Below are 13,174 nucleotides of genomic sequence, written 5' to 3' on the forward strand. Positions count from 1 at the left end.
TCAACCTGAGACCAAAAAGTTGAGAACTTCTATTTTATATCATATCGTTGTTCATCTGGTACAGAGGACTGGTGAGTTTGGTACTTTAAAATGCTTCCTCAATGGATAGAATGAATGAATCAGACTTTTCATCTGGAGGTCGATGGTTGAAGTCACTATTTAGTGGGAGTGTCCTTGTTTGACTAAAAGGGGAAGTGGCTGATTTTTCCCTCATTACCAGATGTAGCAGAGGGACTTTCTACTCAAGTTAGATGAGGTGAGCCTAAGACCCATTCCAACAATGAGATTTCTGTGTTTCTGTTAGAATTACCCCATACCTACTGACTCCCATCACTGGTTTTCTGACTGCAATTACATTTACTGGCCACATCTTTAGGTCTGTTTCAGAAACAGAGACTTTGAAGAGAAAGTAATTGAGTAGGGAACAACTGAATCAGGACTTTCTGTCTCACCTTCTACCCTTAAAGTGGGGCAGCAAAGTATCTTGGTCTACAATTCATCATGAGGTGACATCAACTCTCTCTTGGGTTGCCATATTTAATGAATCCAGTTTACAAATCTATTATTACAAAGCTGGTATTTTTCCCATACCCGAAGATTTTCATGGAAAACTCAAATCCTTGTATCAGACAGCACTTCTGTCAACTAGAATTCAGGGTTTCAAAACTGGGGAAACATCTCTGCTAGCATTTCAAAGTACCGCCAAGCCCCAGGATTAAAAATGGATTCAGAAGAACTTCACAGATGGAATATGAGACTTCAGGGTCATGAAGAAATGTTTTTGTCAGTACTCCTGCATCACAGAGCAAGCTTTACACCCTGACTGGAAGGGTGACTAGACCTTGGCACTGATAACTGAGGGCAGCTCTGGAACCATCCACTTTTTTAAGAAATACAACAGAATAATAGGATAATACATATAGGTGTGGGAGGGAACTTAGAGATCATCTAAGGCATGGGATAGCACAGCAAACACAGCACTGGGCCAGGAGTCAGGAAGACTGGAGTTCAAATCTAGCCTCAGCTACTTCCTACAGGTATGAACCTGGACAAGTCACTTAACTGCTGCTTGCCTCAGTTGCTTCATCTGTAAAATGGGGATAATAATGATACCTACCTCCCAGAGTTGTTCCAAGGACCAAATGAAATAATCATTCTAAAGTGCTTAGCACAGAGCTAGTCACATAACTGTTAACTATTATAATTATTATTATTAAGTACAATCCCTTCACTTTACAGATGAGGAAACTGAGACCCAGAGAAGTTAAGTGACTTATATAAGGTCATATAAATAGTAAATAACATAACTGAGGTTTGGACCTAGGTCCTCTACCTATCAAATTTTCCAGTACATGGCCAGCTTCTTGAAAATGCCTATATAGGTATAACAATGGTCATCCTGTGAAGCCCCAAGAACCAGGGGCTTCCTGTTGCTACATGGCTCCCCAGGTTCACACCCTCTGCTTTTTGCTTCTTTCCCCAGGCACAGGTAAACCAACCCTGAGGTGGGCTTGACTGACCTTAACAGTAGCCACACAAGCTTGAGGGATCAGGAACTCTTATGAGTTGTTCAGTCAGGGCCCAGAACCCAACAAGAGATGCTCCCTGAAGATATAACTTATTGGAAGACAAGATGATCACTGGCAGAGAATGAGCCATAGATGCCAGGCTTGCCAGGAGATATGGAATATGAGTGAGTTGTTCAGATGGCAGATCATAGATGAATAGGAAATGACTGTTCATACTTTAAGCATTTGTATAGTACTCTAAGTGTTTAGCAATGTGTGCTCATGAGTCTCTTATGTTTAAGCATTTCTTTTGTGGTAGAGGAAATAAATTCAGTTTAGTCATTTTTCAGTCATGTTCAGCTCTTCGTGACCCTATGTGGTGTTTTCTTGGCAGAAATACTAAAGTGGTTTGCCATTTCCTTCTCCAGCTCATTTTACAGATGAGAAAACTGAGAACAGGGTTAAGTGACTTGCCCAGGATCATACTGCTAGGCATTGTCTGAGGCTGGATTTGAACTCAGTTCTTCCTGACTCCAGGACTATCACTCTCTCCACTGCACCACCTAGTTGTACCAGAGGAAATAAATAGCTGTCCTGCATCGAACCTGGTTTCTTAGCTGTGGCCCTGTTAATAATCCCTTTCGAGGGAACCCTAGATGTGAGCCAAAACAAAGTTTATTTAAGAGAGTGGTGGGGATATGATGAGTCAGAAATAAGAAAAAGCCTGATTTCTTTCTTTCATAGCCTGGCTCTGCCAGGACCAAGCCCAATCCCTTAAACGGAGAAGTGATAAGGGATGGAAATAAGGTGGTGGTTGGGTGAGTGGAAAGAAGGGGTCATGTCAGAGAGATGTTTTGAAGGCAGAAATGGCAGAATTTGGCAACTGTATTTGTAGGGTAAGAGAAAGATGCCAAAATATCCAAGGCAGATTGCATGAACATAGTCTGATGTCAAATGGGTATTGTGAATTAGGTGAACTGTCTATTAATCAAGACTGCTCAGCCCCAAAACTGTGTGGATTAACAACCCAAGGAAGGAGGGCCTTCTCTGGAGCTCTAATCTAGAAGATGCTTATACAGTTGGGGAAAGACAGGCGATGTCAAGGAAGATAGCAAGATGGCAAGGTTGTTAAGTGCCTTGACTGGAAGTTGGGAAATGAAGTAAAGAAAAAGCCTGGGAAAAACTCAAGATGAGCTATTGAAGATGGGAGAGACCAGGAAAATCAGTCCAAAAGAAAAGCAAAGCCAAAGGAGCTGAATGCTCATTTATTCATTCAACAAATATTTATTGAGTTCCTCTGATGGGAGGGACACCATCACAAAAGGCTAGAGGCAGTGTGCTCAGACCAGAAGAGCAGTAAGTTCGGAGATTTTTGTGGACTGAATCTGGAAATGTCTAGTCAGCTTTCAAGTAACACTGAGGAGAAAAGATGTGTTTCAGCCTGAGGCTAAAAGATGGACGTGGGTCCAGGTTAGAAAAGGATCTTGTTTCTCAGGGGACCAAGGTAGATGAGCGAAAGAGCTCAGTCTAGGATTTAAGATGAACGTAGAGTGAACTTGCAGGGAAGACGGATCTCCCCAAGGGTCAAGACCAGAGTGAGAGGCAGAAGCTAAAAGGATAAAAACAAGCAGAGCCTGAGAAAAAATTGTTTAATGCCTTCAAACAGTGTGATAAAGCTTAAGAGCAACGTGAAACCCTAACTGTTATTAATTCACCCAATAGCTGACAATTTTGTACCCTGAACACTGTCTTTTCCTTAAATCCCCAGGAGCCATTATTTTCCTATAAGGACAGAGATAAAAATCTATTATATTAGTACAGAGAACCCCCAGGTGGGAAAATCACCTCTACCAAAGTAGCTTGGTTCTTTCTCTACAATTAATAGTCACAAAGCATTTCCTAGAGCTTGAGAGGTGAAGTAACTTCCCCTGAATTATATAACCAGTATGTGTTAGGGCAGGACTTGAACCCAGTTCTTTCTGACTTTGAAACTGGCCATGGAACAAGCTAAAGAATAGTGTTAAAAGGAAGTCAAGTGGACAAGTGGTCCAGATTCTATTCTTGACCACCCAGCACTCCTGCCATATTCCTGATAAACCAGGTTTCTGAGTCAATTTACAATGGCTTCTTTCTCTTCTCTCTCTCTCTCTCTAGCCCTCTTGGAATCACAGCAGACAAAGGTGAGGAGGACTTCAAATATCATCTAACCTAACCCAAAGTTTGAACACTCTCCTACAAGAGCAGCAAATAAATGATCATCCCACCTCCAGAAACAGGGAAGTCAGCACCTCTGGAGAAAGCCTATTCTGATATAGGAAAACTCTAATTATTAGAAAGTTTTTCCTTGTATGAAGCTCTTCCCCATACCTACCCACTACTTCTCCCTAGTAGAGTAAGTCAGATTCTTCTTCTTCACAGGCAGATCTTCAAAAACATGAAGCCAGCTGTCAGGCCCTCACCAAAGTCTTCTCTTTTTCAGATCTATATCCCCCCTCTTCCCATAACAGATCCTTGAATGGCATTGAGCCTCCCTGTTATGCTGACCACCCTTCTCTGACATGCCCCAGCTTGTCCATATCCTTTTAAAACTGGGCTTTTAATATAGCCTCACTGTGTGTTAGCTATTTGGGGCTGCCATATTACTCTGAATGTGCAGTCTACTAAAAGCCCACATCAGCTTTTGCGTAGCCATACCACCCCCATCTGGATTTGTGAAGCTGATTTTTCTAATCAAAGTATGAAGACTCCCCTTTTACCTCCATTATATTTGATCTTTTTTAGATTCATGCTCTTAATACAGCCTTCTGTGGTCTTTTTGGTTCCCAATTCTGTCATCCAATGTATTAGCCAGTTTCTGTCATCTGCAAATTTGATGAGCCTGTTATCTATGCCTCTATCTAAGTCACTGGAAAAAATGTCAAACAGAACAGGGCTAAAGACAGATCTCTGTGAATTTCTACTAGAAGCCTTCTTCTCAATTGTCATTCATCTATTAATCAATACTCTTTGGGTTTAGTCATTCATATGTAACAATTTTGAATCATCCTAACTATGCCATAACAGGGAAAACAGAAATCTCCTACTTACTTAGTCCCTACTGTTCTCCCTCTGAACAGGCATTTTTGTTTGGAGGAATTAGTGCTATGCCTCCCCCTTCTTTCTGGAGAACGTGGAGTAGTAGCCTGGGCATAATTTGCATAACCTGACCCAAATGCTCCCAGAAGGAGTTGGGAGACAGAAAGACAAAATGGGACAAGATTGGGGGTGTCTTTCCAACCCCAAAAAGACTCAGTAAAGAGATTTGACTGAGCAACCCAGGCACCAGGAAAGTGAAGATGTAAATAGGAGAGAGTTATCCTAAACTGACCCAGAGGAAAAAATAGAAACTCATCAGAGTGATCCAAGATCCAGAGCCATCTGAGGAGAACCTTTATATGAAGGTAATATGGAGGGACTTTGTTAAACAACAGAAAGTGTAAATAGCCCAGAGTCATTCTGGCCATGGAGACATGGAAGAACTATAATATTGGGCTGTTGATGCTATAGTTAAGCTATAGAGATAATTAGCATTAATTGCCAGGTAATGGTGATTATTGAGTAGAATCTGGTGAAAATAACCCAAAAGGGAGCATGAGAAACAGAGAGGCTATATAGGGAGAAATGCAGTAGAAAGCTGACAGGAACAACATAAATATAATAACTAGCATTTATATACATCGTGCTTTGGGGTTTCCAAAGTGCTTTGTATCTATACACACACACACACACACACACACACACACACACACACACACATATATATATATATATATATATATATATATATATATATATATATATATATATATATATATTTGGATATGGACACTTCCAGGGAAGAGAACTGGGAGGGGAGGGGAAAGGTAGATACTAATTAAGTGCTACTATGTGCTTTACAAATATTATTTCATTTGTCTTTCACAACAACCCTGGGAAATGCTATTGTTATCCTTCTTTTACATTTAAGGAAACTGAGGCAAATAAAGGTTAAGTAACTTTCCCAGGGTCACACAGCTAGGAAGTATCTAAAGTCAGTTTGAACTGAGGTCTTCCGTCCATCATTCTATCCACTGTATCTACTGTACCTCCTAGCTGCCTCACAGAATGTCTAGGAGGATTTTTCTGGCAAGTGATCACTCATTTGAAAGAGAGACCCCCAATTCTTTCTTGCTTTCTGGGAATCTACCCAGTTTACCACTGTAAAACATTAGAACTATTGAGGACTTTGGAAAAAGACAGTGGTCCACCAAAGTGGGTAGGTAGGATTTCTTGGCTTACCATGGACTCAGATACAAATTTATTGTTATCTTACTGAGTATATTCAAATCTAGTCTCAGATATATACTAACTGTGTGACCTTGGGCAAGTCACTCAACCCTGTTTGCTTCAGTTCCTCATTTGCAAAAAGAGATGGAGGAGAAAATGGGAGACCACTCCAGTATCTTTGCAAAGAAAACTCTAAATGGGTCACTAAGAGTCAGTCATGACTGAAAAATGACTAAACAACAACATATCCTGACCAACCACCCGTAACACTGTCAACCAAGGAAATGAAGTTAACTTGCCATGATTCATTCTTGACAAACCCATGCTGGATGATAGTGTATTTGGCTTCCCTTTTCAAATGCTTACAAACCATCCCTTGAATAATTTGTACACCCCACAACTCTTCTCCCTTAATTCTTTGTCTACTTACCCAAAGCAACACCACCCAGGACTTTGCCATTCACTTTCTCCTCACACTCTCTGACTATTAACCCTTTACTTCTCATCAAATAGCCACAAATGTGACCGACATCCTTTGACTTTGTGCATTGAATTATAGCAAAGAACCCTTTGATTCTGGGAATGGGTCCTTTCCAGTTCTAACATTCCATGGTGTATGATTTGTGTTGACAAAAATACCAACAGGAGTTTGGAGTGCTTAAAGTGACCAGTCTAGTCTGAGTATCCTGTGTGATTTATGTTATCTTTCCCCAAGAAGGAATGACAATCTGACTCTAAAATGCTCTCTACCCAATTCATATGTGCACAGAGATTCCTTCTCTCCCCAAGGGGACCTCTTCAAAAAATAGACTCTGATGCCCTTCCTATGCTCCCAGGGGTTAATTCAGAATCAGCTGACACTGTTCTTTATCCTGGATTTGAATCTCAGCCTGAGTTCTTGCCATCACTCCCTTCCCCACCACTCTTTGAAACCTTTCCTTTCTCCTCCTTTCCCTTCCCTCTCCATTTCCACAGTGATTCATTGAAAGAAATCAATAGATATGAAAACCAATTGATTTCCTCCTTTCCTCTGCTCCCTCATCCTATCCACCCCCAACACACCATTTGCTGAATGACTCTGCTTCTGACATACCTAACCGGAATCAAACCAAAGAGGAAATGTTGTGGCTTTCCCATTGAGACATGAAGCTCTCTCTCTCTCTCTCCCCAGCCACTCTGATAGCTTCCTCCTCCCCCTGGGTACTTTCAGTGATTTCAGGATCGGTTGCGGTGCACTCAGTGGAAATGTCTCCTCTGTGTTTATCAACTCGGCAGGAGATGGTATTGCCTCTTAAGGTGCCATTTCTCATTCATCCTCTCCTAGACTTTCCCAGTCTGCTGCCCCTCCCCCACTGAGAGGCAACCAGACTCCAGTATCGAGCATCTCACTCCCCGTGAAGCCTAGGCCTGTCCTAAGGACACTAGGGCTGCTCCAGTGGGGTAGAAAGCCCTGGGACATAGCCAAGTTGCTCTCCATATCCCAAAGAATGGGCCATCCCCAGAAGAGTAAGATGGTGTGCTATCATTTTTAATTAGAGCAGCACAAAGCTATTAGGGTCATTAGAAAGAAGGATTTCAAGCTGGAAGACACTTTAGAGATCACCTATCAATAGCCCTTCATTTTATATACTTAGCCTTCATTCAACAAGTATATATTCAGCCTACTATGTGCCAGATATAGTCTCTGCCCTTAAAGAGATTCCATTCTATAGAAGGAAAACAACACATATACAAAAATTAAATACAAAGTATGATGTAATTTCCAGGCAGAGAGTGAAAGGGTTGGTAGGACACTAATACCAGGAGAAATCAGGTTAGGATGCCTGGAGAAGGTGGTATCGAATAGAACTTTGAAAGATGCTGTGAATTATGAATCAGTGAGGGAGTGAGTTTCAGGCAGGAGGCGACAGTGAAGGCTGTGCAAAGCCAGGGAAATGGGAGATCAAATGTTAAGAATAAGGAATTAGCAAGTAGATCAGTCTGACTGGCCCATGGGGTACATGAAGGACAGCAACCTGGAGGAGGCAGAAGCTGGATTAGGTGTAGCATTTGAGTTTGCCCTAAAGGCAAGAGAGAGTCCCTGGAACTTCTTGGGCAGGAGAGTGGCATGGTCAGGTATGTGATTTAGGAATGTTAGTCTGGCATTTAGGCAGTGTATGGATTGGAGAAGGGAGGGACTGGAAAGAGGGAGACCAATTAGAAATCTGTTTCAATAGTACATTTGAGAAGTGATGAAGACCTGAACTAGGTGATGGATATGAGTGGAGATACATGATGCCATGGAGGAAGTGCTTACTGGCTCTGCCATTTACGGTCTGGTTCAAATCTGACAACTGCTACCTGTGTAAATGTGCAAATCACTTACTCTCCCTAGAGCTCAGTGTCCACATCTATCAATGAGGGGGCTGAGATCAGAAGGCCTTTAAGTACTCCTCTAGGAAGATGAAAGATATATTTATAGGTGCAGAATTGATAACAGATTAGATGAGAGAGAAGACTTGCAGGTGATTTCAAGGTTAGGAAGCTAGGTGACTAGAAAGAAGGTGGTGCCCTGAACAGAACTGATGAATGAAGCCAGTTCTATATCCACTAAGCCGTACTGCCTCTTGGGAGCAATCCCTACATTGGTTGTAAATAGATGGGTAACATTATATAGTTGTTAGAGAGCTGACCTTGAATTTAGGATAACTGAGTCAGATTTAAGTCCTCTGACGCATTCTGACTGTGTGACTCTTAACCTCTCAATGCTTCAGGAAAATCTCTAAGACTTTATGGTCCTACCTCTAACATGTACTGACTGTCTTACCCACATTCATTTCAATCTGGGCCATCCCCAAGAGGAAAACAAACAACACACTGTCACTGTCCTCAGATCCACCTCTATTTATATGAGGGCTTATTTTCAAGTTCACTCTTGATTTAATAATCCCCAGGCTAGATAATTCCAATTTCTTTAAGCTTTCCACCTAGGGTCAATTTCCTAACCCTTTCATTATTTGAATTGCTCTCCCCCGGGCCCTCTCTAAGCTCTCCACATCTCTCTCAAGCAGGGGGAATGCCACACTGGCCACAGGGCTCTGCCAGGAGCCTGACCCATAGAATATAAAGGGAGAGAAAATCAGCTCCTGGCTCAAAAGGCTTGAATAAAAGCACACCTGGAACACTGCTTTACTGTTGCCACTTCAAGTTCAAGAAAAATGAAGACAAATTGTAGGCAGTTTGGAAAAAAGAATAACTGTGGGCGATTAAGGATGAAGCTAGGGAAAGATGAAAAGCATTGCATATGCATAGTTGTGCTCAAGAGAAGCAACCGACATCAGGAGGGTGGGTAGGGGGAAACTGAGTCCTGGCACTAGGTGACTTTGCTATGGGTACAAATCATAGCCCTCTGATTGGAGGAATTCCCACGAATATGCCAAAGCAGTGGAAAGAAATGATCACTGGGCATTGTAGCACTGTCCCCATTTTATAGACAGATGAACAGAGGCATAAGAAACAGTGTGCTGTCCAGAGTCAACTTGGGGCCAAGTGTTGAATCTGGAATCAGAACTTATATTCATGTGGCTCCCTAAGTGTGAACTTAGCTTTAAGGAAGGTCATCAACCATATCCAGTGTCCCCTGCCTTTTCTGAAAGCTATTCCTTACTGCTTAGACTCTAAAATTTGACTAATGATCATACTGAACTCCCAGTACAATCCCTTCCTAGCTTTTCTATGCCCTAGTGCTGATAGCCATTCTTGGTTCCACCATTCTCTACAGTAAGGGATCCTCTATCAGACACTTTGTCACCTGTTGCATATGTGGTGTACTGTAGCACATTGCCTGGCACATAGTAGGTCCTTAATAAATGTTTATTGATTGAGAGATGTCATCTCCAAATAAAGACACATCTAGATGTAGCATCCTCTGCGAGTCATTCCCATTGCAGAAGCACATGAGGTCCATAGAAGGAGAGAATACCACTCCATCCCTTAGGATTCTAGGGGTAAGCCTGAGTCACTATGACTTTTATCCCTGCTGCTCATCAACCTCCATCAATATCAATATCAATATTGCCCTCAATACCAACAAATTGGAAGAATTCAATTATCTTCTAGGAAAAGGTATTTACTGAGAAGTTATAGTAAGAACAAGAGTAACAAAGCTTTCCCAATCCCATCCTATTCCCACCCCTACCTCCTAACCTGGGGCATGCTCACTCTCCTTGCAGATACATGAATGTTACTATGCTCAGAGTCCCTGGGAAGAAGAAGATCAAACTTAAGACACAATGAGGATGAAGACATGTAGGAAACATTTGTGGTCAAGAATTCTGGGGGCGGCCAGGTGGCGCAGTGAGTGAGAGCACCAGCCCCAGAGTTGGGATGACCTGGGATCAAATCCGAGCTCAGACACTTAGCACCCACCCAGAAACACCTGGCCATGTAACCTTGAGCAAGTTACTTAACCCCAATTGCTTGGGGTGGCCAGGTGGCGCAGTGAGTAAGATCACCGGCCCCAGAGTCAGGATGACCTGGGATCGAATCCAGGCTGAGATACTTAGTACCACACCCAGAAATAACTGGCCGTGTGTGTAACCTTGAGCAAGTTACTTAACCCCAATTACTTGGAAAAAAAAAGAATCCTGGCCCCAAAAGTCCTTTTCTCCCTTTGCAAAATCCTCATGAGTTTTCCCTTAAATTTGGTTCTCTGTTGAGTGTTGAGGATTAGTGTCTTTGTAGAACCCATGCCCAGAATTCTCTCCCTCACAAAGTGACACAATCCCCAAAGCTATCACTTTCCTTAGGACATTGTCTTACTACCACTGTCTGCGAACACTCCCTCTGTGGTCAGCCACAGCCACTTTAGCAGATTCTGCTACCAGTTCCAGTGGTTGATGAGACTTCTCTGATGGCTCTGAGGGTCCCTTGAACTCCCCAGTCACCTGCCATGTCTACTACCACCTGTTAGCTAAAAGTAATTCTCCTCTCTTGAAAAACACCAGAAAAGAAATATCAGTTATTCAAAACTTTTGTAGAAATAACCAGGAGATAGATGATAGATAGATATAAATATATTGCATATGTATATATGTGTGTATGTATATATACATACATATTCCCACCCTCTACATGCAAAGGGGACTCCTAGTAAGTAAACTCCTTTTACTAATGTAAATTGGCACTTTCTCATATAACATGGGCTCAAGGACCTCCTCTGGATACTGTCCAGCTTATCAATGTCCTTCTTAACCCAGATATGCATACAATACCCCAATTGTGCTCTAACCAGTAGAGGGTACAGAGGGTTAATCACTTCCTTATTCCTGGAAGCCATGCCTCTTTTATAATGTAGCACAAGATTACATTAGCTTCTCTTGCTTGCTATATCACATTGTTAACTGGTATTAAGCTTGCAGTCCACTAAAACCCCCAAATTACTTCATGATAAGAGGAAAGAGCTTTTAGGAGGCAGATTACATCACCTAAAACTACCATTTGGGTGACGCACGTGGTTCCACACTTCCCATTTCCATACAGACCTCCCTGCCTTGAAACTTCCACTCAACCATCTCAAGGTTCTTGCTGTATCTCAGTGGATTTGGAATCCTCAAGCAATTCTAGGATCTTACCTGGCACACAGTCTTTTTGGTTCACAACAGCTCTTGGAATTGTTATTGTTGTTGTTGAGTGTTTCAGTTGACTCTTTGTGACCCCATTTGGGGTTTTCTTGACAAAGATCCTAGAGCGGTTTGCCATTTCCTTCTCCAGCTCATTTTACAGAAGAGGATACTGAGACAAACAAGATTAAGTGACTTGTCTAGGGCCATAGAGCTGGAAAGGTGGGGTTTTGCCTTCAGGTATCAGCCCATGTTTCACCTATGCGGAATCCGCTAATTTATGAAATCTCCCTTTCCAGGGATTTATAAAACTTGCCTAGGTATCTACCAACCAATCAAGCCATCAACAAGGATGTATTAAGTGCCTACTAAAGGCCAGACATGGAGCAGGGGACAGCATGGGGAAATGAGGGGTGAAACTGATATAGAAAGAAACATCAAAACTATCTGTCCTGGGTGAGTGAGGTGCAAATCATGTATATAAGCAGGAAGATGATGTCTATAAACTCAGTCCTCATATATAGATCAGACATTCCCAATTCTGGACATACTGGCTCATGTATTTGTTCATCATTCCTATGAGGTCTTCCAACAAAAATGCAGGCAACTCCTCCCTCAGCATATGATCAGCTACATGAAGTACAAAGGTCTCCCACAGTCTTATTCTACTTCTTAAAGGCCCTGCATCCACTATAAGATTGACTGGGCAGTCCTCAAGTTCTAGGAATCCAAAATCAAGGAAGGGTCAGAACAGCAGAAGGATTTTGTTGGGGCTGTATTATCTCCAAAAAACAGAAACTAGACCAGACAGAATCTGTGTGTGGCCCCAAGCAAACTATCTCTCCTCGTCAGGCTTCATTTTTTTCCCTTTCTTCTGTCATTCCCCAAATAGTAGGAATCTCCCCCTCCCTATCACCACCAATATACAATCATCATCATTGCAACTATTGTCTTCATCCCACATGGATGACTTTTAACCCTGGTAGACTGGCTATCTGTGGCTATCATGTGGCTGCCTATGGTTGGCTATGGCTATCAATGGCTGACCTGACTACCTATGGCTGACTTTTTTTTCTCTTGCTTTTCACAGGGGGCAATTGGGGTCAAGTAACTTACCCAAGGTCACACGGCTAGTAAGCGTTAAGTGTCTGAGGCCAGATTTGAACTCAGGTCCTCCTGACTCCAGGGCCGGTGCTCTATTCACTACACCACCTAGCCGCCCCTATGGCTGACTTTAATTAGCTATGGCTGCTTGTGGTTGACTATGGTTACATGAGATACTCATTTCCTTGTTAAACACACTTCTAAATAACAGAAAGGAATAGATTAGCCCTATATATTACCTTTTCCTGAGGAAGTGAAAATATTCCATGAGTTCTCTCCATCTTCCCAGTACTTCTGAAAAAAGGGGAGAGGAGAAGAATATTATCACTCCTTTGAAGATCAGGTGGCTTTGAAGTAGAAAGGGATTAAATGTCTCAGCTGAGGTTGCACACAATGAATCCACATCAGAATTTCCTTAGATTAGAACTCAAATCTTTAAGACTCTCAGACCACTGCTCTTTCCCCTGCTACACATAGTCTGGTCAAAATGCATTTGAATATGGGTGGCCAGGTGGCTCAGCGAGTAAGAGCACCGGCCCCAGTGTTGGGATGACCTGGAGATCGAATCCTGGGCTCAGACACTTAGCACCCACCCAGAAACACCTGGCCGTGTAACCTTGAGCAAGTTACTTAACCCCGATTGCTTTTTTAAAAAAA

The 13,174-nt window shown here is 42.3% G+C and overlaps 1 protein-coding gene across 1 annotated transcript in view; it reads right to left on the reverse strand.

Annotated features, from left to right (window-relative positions):
- PLXNA4 (plexin A4) overlaps nucleotides 1-12,798 on the reverse strand; it is a 780,904-nt gene extending 768,106 nt beyond the window's left edge. Inside the window, exon 1 of the mRNA XM_069087251.1 lies at nucleotides 12,757-12,798. The gene's annotated coding sequence lies outside the window, so the exon portion shown is untranslated. The remainder of the gene's footprint in view (nucleotides 1-12,756) is intronic.
- Nucleotides 12,799-13,174: the final 376 nt, after the last annotated feature.

The sequence above is a fragment of the Petaurus breviceps genome, unplaced genomic scaffold (genome assembly GCF_028583685.1).
Source record: "Petaurus breviceps papuanus isolate PSGF00001 unplaced genomic scaffold, PetGlider_PUasm1.0 181, whole genome shotgun sequence".
Classification (NCBI taxonomy): Eukaryota; Metazoa; Chordata; class Mammalia; order Diprotodontia; family Petauridae; genus Petaurus; species Petaurus breviceps.